Genomic DNA, 8772 nt, shown 5'->3' with positions numbered 1-8772 from the left:
ATCTCGGTGAGACCGATTACACAAACTCGGTGAGACCGATTTTGGTAATTAGCTAACCAGAGAGTTGGTCAGGCAAACTCGGTGGGACCGATTTGCTCTTTCGGTGAGACCGAAAAGTTACAAAAAGGAAACACTGAATTTACATTGCAATCTCGGTGGGACCGATTCGCTCTTTCGGTGAGACCGAAAAGTTACGAAAGGGAAACAGAGAGTTTGCAATCCCATCTCGGTGAGACCGAGATCCCTATCGGTAGAACCGAATTGCTAGGGTTTGGCAGTGGCTTATGACAAGTGAAACTCGGTGGCGCCGGATAGAAAGAATCGGTAGGACCGAGTTTGGCTTAGGGTTTAGGTCATATGTGGAAGTGGGAAAGTAGTTGAGAGTTTTGGAGCATATCACTAAGCACATGAAGCAAGAGGCTCATTAAGCAACACCTCATCCCTCCTTGATAGTATTGGCTTTTCCTATGGACTCAATGTGATCTTGGATCACTAAAATGTAAAATGAAGAGTCTTGAGCTTGAGGCTTTAGCCAATCCTTTGTCCTTAGCATCTTGAAGGAGTTCCCACAACCTTTAGTCCATGCCACTCCATTGTTGAACTTATCTGAAACATGCTAGATAGAAATGTTAGTCGAACAAGAGATATGTTGTCATCAATTATCAAAACCACCTAGGGAGCACTTGTGCTTTCAGTTGGAGACGTATCAATGTTACCGGAACAGGGCTTTGCCCTCGTAGACTATAATGATATTACCGAGGTGGATTATGGTGGAGAGGGGCACCGCACACGGCTAAGAGATCAATGATCAACTTGTATGTCTATGGGGTGCCCCCTCCCTCGTATATAAGGGATGTGGAGGAGGGGGAGAGCCGACCCTCTATGGCGCGCCCCGGAGGAGTCCTACTCCCTTCGTGTTGGGGATATGACTACTATATATGACCCGCCCAGGAGGGGCCGAGTCAACCACAATGGCGGTTTACCTAGATGAATCCCAAGAGTATACAAGATGACGATTCACAGTTAGGCTTATAATAGGCCCAAGCCCAGAGGCGGCTTAAAGCCCGTAAGTATAAACCGCCATGTATGAATAGACTTGTAATGTAAGGCATGTAAGATACGTCACCAAGCCGAACACGTTGTATGAGCCGTCCGGGACTCTGTAGGCCGTAGGGTGTCAACCCGTGTATATAAGGGGACGACCCGGTGGCGGCTTAGGACAAGAAACAACAGATCGAGAGCCAGGTTAAGCGTATTCGCTCCTTGGTCATCAAAACCTTGCAATACCATATCAACTAGACTAGGCCTTTACCTTCACCGCAAGGGGCCGAACCAGTATAAACTTCTCGTGTCCTTCGTCCCGTTTAACCCCTTTAAGCTTCCTAGTTGCGATGGCTCCATGATTAAGTCCTTTCACTAGGACATCTATCATGACAATTCCACGACATTTGGCGCCCACTGTGGGGCCAGGGCACGGTGGATTTGAGTTCTTGAAGGGCAGCTTCGAAGGGCTCAAGGGATACGCTGTGGGCCGGATGACCAAGAGTCGTCGTGGCAAGATCTACATCGACGATGCAGGCTGGGGCCCCGATGCCGGCTCAATTGAGTATGGGTATCGGGTCCCCTTCGGCGGGATCCACGTCTTCATCGGCTGGATTGGCGAGCCGGGTCCTGAGCCGGACATCTGCACCGACATCATCGTGATGGCTCAGCGTGCGAGACCCGCCCGGGCTTAGCTGTCACAGCCCTAGCTTCAGCCTTGTTGTGGACTAGTCTTGGTTGTTGCATCATGTTTAAATTTTCTTGAACCTGAAATGGGGATGTCCAAACCGTAGCACCAAATGAAATGCAACTAGGATCAAAATAAAAATATTTTCAATGAATCCAAAATGCCCTTCAAAAATGTTCATTATTTATTGAAAGAGGTTAAAACCTTTACCACAGGTCATGCACATTTTTCCAAGGCATTTATGGTCTTTGAATTAAATCATATTGTATTTGAAGTGGAGCTATAAATCCCTATAAAATATTTGGTAGCTCCAAATATTCTAAAACTTGGTGAGGGCCTCTGGTTTAAATCAGATAGTGGCCACAAAAGTTTTCAGGATCTTATAAAGTAATTTAGTATTTTTACTAAATCAGAAACAAAATTACAGAAATAGAAAAGAAAACAAAATAGGAAAAGAGAGAAACTTACCTGGCGCTCACCTGTAGCATACCGGCCCATCCCACCTGGCATTGCCAGTCATCTCCCTCCTCACGCCAGGAGGACAGGAGAGCGTGGCCGCGGCGCGCTGGCACGCGCCTGGCCACCTCCTGCTTGCTACCGACCGCCTAGCGCTGGCTACGGACGCCACGCACTCTCCCGCGCGTCCCTCGACCGCTTGCTCATCCCCACCCCCTCTCTGACTCTCTCTCCCGTGACCGACCGTACGCACCCGAGACCGCTGACAAGAACCACCACGGCCACAGCTACCCCCTCGCCCCTCTGTTGTGCCCACGAGCCCCGCGTTGTCTCCCTCATCATCTCCATCGAGCCAAGTGAGCTGGGACGCGCCGTAGCATCGTCATCGCCGCGGTCTTCCATCTCGGGAGCCGATCACCATCACCGTCGATTCACCGTCGTCCCTGCCTCCCCGAGCTCGACGCCTGTCTCATTCAAACCGCGGTGAGCTACTGATCGTTTCCCCTCTGCCCCCTGCTTGCTCCCGCCCTCTAGCCGTAGCCCCGAGGTCACCCGAGGCCGCCGTCCACCATTGCCGGCGAGCCCGCGCTCCCGAGCCTCTCCTGCTCGCTCTAGTGGCACCGACACGCTCCTAGCACCTCTAGGAGGCTGACTAGCCACTCCGTTTGCTCGCTCGAGCACTGCAGCCCCGGAACCGCTCAAGCCGAACTCCGGCCACCGCGCAAGTCGCCACCATCGTCGATTTAGGCCGCTTGAGCCGCTGCTGCGTGCACCACAAGACGCGGACGAGCTCCAGCATCACATAGAGCCTCTCCGCCGCCATTTTGGTCGCCGTAGGAGCATTTCCGAGCCGCCCCACCGTCTCTGTTGTCGCGGCGACGAGCCGTGGGCCATGCCCGCGGGTTTGACCCCGGTTGACCGGGATTTGACTTCCCCTGCGCCACTAACAGGTGGGTCCAGCTCCTGTTAATCTCTGGTTTAGTTTAAAGTTAAACCCAATTAGACCCGAGGCATTGACTTGCGGGGCCCAGTGGTCAGGTTTGACCTGGGTTGACCATGTTGACCTGCTGACGCAATGATGACATCATGCTGACTCAGTTAATAATTTTCGGCTTTAAAATAATCCAGGAAATTTCAGAAATTAGTATAAACTTCAAAAATTCATAGAAATAAATCTATAACTCCAAATCAAACAAATTATATATGAAAAATGATAAGAAAAATCTAATCTATCCATCTGTACTGGTTTCATGCATGTTTAAACAACTTAACCTTGCTGTTTAGATCAAAACATGATAATGCACTTTATAAGTTCTTAGTTTGAATTTGAATTTGAACCTTTGGTTCAAATCAACTCAAACCCTTCTGTTCTTAGTCGCGTTAGCTCAAATCACAGCATGTTGACATGTCTCATTCATGCATCATATTGTGCATTGCATTGATTGTGTTCTTTCTGTGTTTGCCGGTGGTTGTTCCCCCTCGGTAGATGATGTTTCCGACGATGAGATCGATGACACCGATGAAGAACTATACTATCTTCAGAAGTGCCAGGCAAGCAAAACCCCCTTGTTCATTCCGATACAATCCCACTCTCTCGCTCCTGCTCTCTTTTACTGCATTAGGACAACAACGATTCAATTGTTACATGCCGCGGTAGTTGAACCTCATTCCTCTGCATGACCTGTCATTGCAAGAGTAAATAGATGAAAACCACCTCCATGAGTAGGAATTGTTTGAGCCTTGATGTGCCTACTCATTCATGCTTGTTGTCATGCCTGCTACTGCTTAGAGTTGAGTCAGGGTTCTGATGTCATCGGGAATGAATTGGAACATGGTGAACATTCCTACCGTTGAGAGCTAAGTGTGTGAACATGATTTGGTATATGGTAGGCGGTGAGAGGCCATGTAGGAGTACATGGTGGGTGTCGTCATTGCAGCCATCCTCAGAAACAGAGTCTGTGTTTGTGATCCATGAATAGGTTACTACCACACATTGGGCTCCGGGCCCTCCAACTCTCGACGACTTATTAATCAACTTGATCTCTGTTCAGGAGTTGCAACTAGTTTTTGGTGTTTGTAGGTAGTGGTTTAGTAGTCTACCAAGTGGCGCCCGGTAACAGGTGGGCTTGGGCATGGGGACTAGGCACAGTGGCACGGTGTACCAAGTGCCCGATGTGTGGCTTTCGGGAACCCTGCTTCACATCGTTTGGGGCCGTGAGCGAAACCCCGGCCGGATCTCCTATGATGGAACCGAATAGGCGATAACCTGGACTAGAGACTTGGTGTTAGTCAGGTCGTGGTCCTACACCCTCACCGGCTTTCGCTTGAAGTCTGCCGAGCACATGTGTGTGCAGACGCTAAGTGGTGGAAACATGTATGAAGAAGTACACCCCTGCAGGGTTAACATCATCTATTCGAATAGCCATGTCCTCGGAAAGGAACTTTGGGCCTTGCTTATCAGTTCATAGACAAGTGAAAGTGGATACTCTAAAATACGCAAGATAAGCGTGAGTGCTATGGGATGGCGTTCTCGTAGGGAGACGGGAGCGGATCCATAGTGGTGTATTGATATGGTGAATATGTGGACTCGTGTGCGCCACCTCAAAAGAGTTACTTGCAGTCGTAGTTCAGGATAGCCACCGAGTCAAAGCTGGCTTGCTGCAGTTAAACCCCACCATCCCCTTTGTTGATAATGATGCATATGTAGATAGTTCTGATGTAAGCTTGCTGGGTACATTTGTACTCACGTTTGCCTATTTTATGTTTTGCAGAGAGGCTTCGGTCTCGCTAGTAGTTCCGTGTGGACTTCGATGTTTAGCTTGATACCTCAGCTACGATCTTGTGCCCTCGATAGGGTCTTGTAGATAGTCAGGCTTCTCACCCTTTTTCATTTGTAAATGTCTGTACTCAGACATGTTAAGCTTCTGCATGTGCTTTGACTTGTATGCTCTGAATGTTGGGTCATGAGACCCATGTTTGTAATATCTTGCTCCTCGGAGCCTAATGAATAAATACTTGAGTCGTAGAGTTATGTTGTGATGCCATGTTGTATTTACACATATCGAGCATATTGTGTGTATGATTGAAATGCTTGGTATGTGTGGGATCCGACAACCTGTTTGTTTATCCTTGGTAGCCTCTCTTATGGGGAAATGTAGTCTTGTGCTTCCATGAGCCATAGTAGTCCGCTACAGCCCGGTTCACCGGAGTCCTGCTAGCCCAGCACTACTGCTCCGGAACACTTGACTGGCCGGCATGTGATTCACTTTGTTCCTGTGTCTGTCCCTTCGGGGAAATGTCACACGGTGACATCCGGAGTCCTTCCTGGCCTGCTACAGCCCGGTTCACCGGAGTCCTGTTAGCCCAGTGCTACAGCCCGGATTCGCATGCTGCTGACTGACATGCTCGATGTTGATTCATGTATGCCTGTCCCCGTAAGTTAGTGCCACTTTGGGTTCACGACTAGTCATGTTGGCCCGGGTTCTCTGTCATATCGATGCTAGCGACACTATCATATATGTGAGCCAGAAGGCGCAAATGGTCCCTCACCACGGTAGGGCGACACCCGTGGGAATACCGTGCGTGAGGCCGCAAAGTGATATGAGGTGTTACCGGCTAGATCGATGTGACTTGGAATCGGGGTCCTGACAGCTTTGGTATCAGAGCCTGACTGCCCGTAGGATTACCAAGCCAAATTGGTCGAAGTTGAGTCTAGAAATTCTTTAGTTATATAAGGGAATTGATTGTGGAAGGGAACATAAGGCTCTTTTTACCCCTTTACCTTATGCCCTTCTGATCTGAGTCATCATCTTCTCTTCTACGGGGATTAAGAACTAGGCTATCTCTTCTTTCTATTAGGGTCACGTGTTGCTAATCCGTAGACTTATAAGATTGTTGGATTTAAGTCTCAGTTCAGTTCCTACTACCTCCGTATGTTAATTGTTGATCTCGAAACCTTGATATTGTGCTTCTGAGTGGTTATGCCACCATTTTTGTGAATGTCTCAAATCTTTTCTGAGCATTTACAGCCGTTATGCTGTCCGAGTCATCCAGGTTTCTAAGTAGTCTGATGCATTTGCAAATCCTTTCTTCCCGTTTCAATGTCCCATGGGCCAGATTAACCACACTAATCAGTGAGTTGAGGTACTCCGTTACCTTGACATATATGTTGGAGATATTATTATGACCCTAGGTGTCTTAGGGGATCATCTAGTAATTTAGCCATGATTTGTGTTCCCAATGTGATGATTTCTGGCCATCATTCTCGAAAGCATCCCGTGATGCTACTTAGTAATAGGTATTCTGTTCCTGGGTTCTTGAACCCGAGATTCACTCTACCTACTTCATGTTGATTGTAATTGCTAGTGCCTTTAGGATATTAGTAACCTTTGCGATAGTCCTTGAAGTCCGTGGTATCTTCTTCTTCCAAATACCATGAACTACTTATGGCAGAAGTTCCTCGTTGAACTGAAATATCACAACAGGATTATTCTTGATGAGTTCTCCATTATATATTGTGGCTCTGCCAGTTCTACCTTTCTGCATGGGTTATCCGGAAAAAATATGTTGAACTTCGTTCGACATGCTAATCCATGCATCCACAACTCAGAAAATCATATGTTCTTTGAGTTGTCCCATCTTAGTTGTTTCCGACCCTCGCCTATCAATTGATAGTCAAGAGTATGCGTGCATTCGTTCGTCGATGCCTATTACCCTTGTGGTCCGCCAAGCCATTCTATTTCAGAATGAATAGGAGAAACAAACTCCAGAATCTCAACCATATCTAGGATTGGGTCAAAGCAATTGTATTCCGCAGATCAAAATGCCAATCCAGCTTCTGGTCTGTTTCTAACCTTGAAGTATTACCATCTTTATATCAGGAATATCATGGGAATTGCACACCATCTTATGAATTCTTGACGCAGTAATACTTCTGATCATCATTGATAATTTCTCGATTCCGTGTTATTGTAACCGGAATGCCGACAAATGAATCGTGGTGTATGAAATCAATACTGCTAGCAATGGATGCTTGGTAGTTAAATGGACAACAATCTCATTCTTAGCGTGCTGATTATTGAGTCATCATTCTAAGATTGATCGTGCTACCTAGTCCTTATTCCTGGTGCACTTTTCAATCAATGAGTTAGGATAGTGTCAATCCTCGCTCCATTGATCATATCGTCTTGCCCTCAAAAGCAAGATTGTTCTCGAGCTTAGTAACATATGGTGGTTCGTGATTTTCCGAATATCTTCTCGGAAGTATTACTAGGTTGTCCCCTGACTGTTATGTTGAGCTCGTGATCAAGTTGGTTTTTCTCTAAACCATCCATTCTCCAAGAATCTGTGTTGGATACCCCGATCTAGTTGGTTAAGCTAAACAACAACTTGGAGAGTTGGAAGATGAAAGCTTGTCCGACTTACTTCATCACTAAGGGATATCCTTGAGTGTGTGTGTGTGTGTGTTGAAGAAAGATGATATCCTCATCGACTAATCCCCGTGATCAGCCGTTCAATCTATTGTCTTGTTCAAACCTTGATTTGAGTGTGGGCTATCGTCAAATCAAGTTAGAACCAACAATATTCATAATGTTGTCTTACTCGTGGTTGATTCCTCGAGCATACACCATTACATCCTTTGGTCTGACCAATACTATCACATTGTTCACATAATGGTGGAAGTCCAGTGATATGGAAATTCCGATGAGTTGTTGTTGAGCCTATCAGCAGCATTTTGTCTCCTCCATGATTCATGTTGAACATCCAGCTAGTGTTGGAAACTTGTGTAAGCATTTTATTCATGCCCCGTTCATGAAGTATATGTTTGGATGAAAGTAGTGACTTCCTCTAAGTTCACGTGCAATCGATGCAAGTTGCCGCCGTGAATTCGAGGGAGCTTGTTTTTGCTTCCTTTGGAATCATCCCAAGTTAGTCATGCGTTCGTTCGAAGTATTCTATGGTTTGGTAGATTGATTACCTCCACTCCATATGTGTTCCTAGCACACCAAGCCACTGATTGATTTGTTCAAGGATAATAAGTTCTAAGTGCTAGTCCTGAAGGTACCCGACGGATTTGTACAAGATTCCGTTATCCTCGATGATGGTTCCCAACCAGAACTCGATAGTGTTTTATTGTAAGACTACTACATGGTCATGTTTGTCTCGGACAACGTGTTCACACGTATGTAGCAGAACCAGCTCATGTTTTGGAGCTTACTATCGTAGTTCATTTCCTGAGAATCTTGCAACGTCATCTCGCTGACTTGTGTTGCAAACTTTCATTTTTCTTTCCAGACATGTTGTCTAAAATATTCTGTTACCATCCAGATTTGAACCTCAGGCTGATATGATGGTTGGAACTTTTCCAAGATCTATAATGTAGGTCCTGACAAGGTTGAGTTCTGGCCAACACACCAGCCAGAAGAACCGTTATTGTAGTAATCTTGTTTGAGGAAGTTGGCCACCTCCCCATAAGGATCTCGTAGAATTTATTCCAGTAGTTGTTCCTTATGGATTTTTGTGTTCCCGAAGTCCGACCTTTTACTTGATGTTCTAGATACCAAACCATATCAATAAATGGTTACGCT

This window comes from Triticum aestivum, chromosome 5A (assembly GCF_018294505.1).
Source record: "Triticum aestivum cultivar Chinese Spring chromosome 5A, IWGSC CS RefSeq v2.1, whole genome shotgun sequence".
Taxonomy (NCBI): domain Eukaryota; kingdom Viridiplantae; phylum Streptophyta; class Magnoliopsida; order Poales; family Poaceae; genus Triticum; species Triticum aestivum.
The sequence above is the reverse complement of the archived record's forward strand: the minus strand, read 5'-3'. Positions refer to the sequence as shown.